The sequence below is a fragment of the Alexandromys fortis genome, unplaced genomic scaffold (genome assembly GCF_014885135.2).
Source record: "Alexandromys fortis isolate MF-2015 unplaced genomic scaffold, M_Fortis_MF-2015_v1.1 scaffold_62, whole genome shotgun sequence".
NCBI classification, from domain to species: Eukaryota; Metazoa; Chordata; class Mammalia; order Rodentia; family Cricetidae; genus Alexandromys; species Alexandromys fortis.
This window is the reverse complement of record NW_026067942.1, coordinates 9,082,836-9,083,759: the sequence shown is the minus strand read 5'-3', so window position 1 is coordinate 9,083,759 and position 924 is coordinate 9,082,836.

Genomic DNA, 924 nt, shown 5'->3' with positions numbered 1-924 from the left:
TATATATGTATGTATGTATATGTATATATTTATATATATTCAATTTATATATACACAAATATATATAATTCAATTTTTAAAAACAAACAAAAAATATGCCAAATCCATTGGTAAGGAATGTTGGGAGGCACAATAAGGGCACCATGCAAAAAGGTCAGTACGGTAGTGTGGGATGCTGAGAGAACTCTAAACAGAAAGACTTAAGAAGTGAGGGTGATTGAGAAAAACCTAAACAGCTTAGGGGACTTCACATCTATTTAGAAAGGCATAAAAGGTCAGCTGAGATTAAAATAATGCCAAAGTCATAGTGTTTTCATGTATATGTGGAACAAAATAAAATTAGATTCCTTTCATAAACAAGGTACAAAAAAACCTGTAAATATCTTAAAAATCTAAATGTGAGCCAATCCTATAAAAACTAGTCATGTCTAATACACAAAGGAACAGCAAAATGCTGCAATGGGAAGACATTTTCTAACTATATCAACAAAAAACAGAAATCTCCAAAATGAGAAATCTCTGTGCAACCAGAGATAGCATAAACAAAATTAAGACAAACCACAAAATGAAACATCATTGTGCATGTAACAAGCAAAACACTGACAGTAAAGTATAAGGAAACTCTTACAAACCAAGTTATAGAAACAGAAAAATGAATGGAAGGCGCAACACAGAAATTCTGAAACAAATTCAAGGTAAAAAGAATATGAAAACATTGCTCTTCCTTCCTGTAATCAAGAGAATTAAAGCAGCACTGCTATGGCATATTCTTTAACCCCACCAGACTAGCAGAGGGTTTTAGTCAGAGGGTACTAAATTGCAGTGATAAATAGGGAAAGGGGGAGTTCTGAAATACTGCTAGTGAAAATACAAGTATTTTGAAGATCTGTTTGGCAATATTTAGAAAAAAATAATCATCTGTGT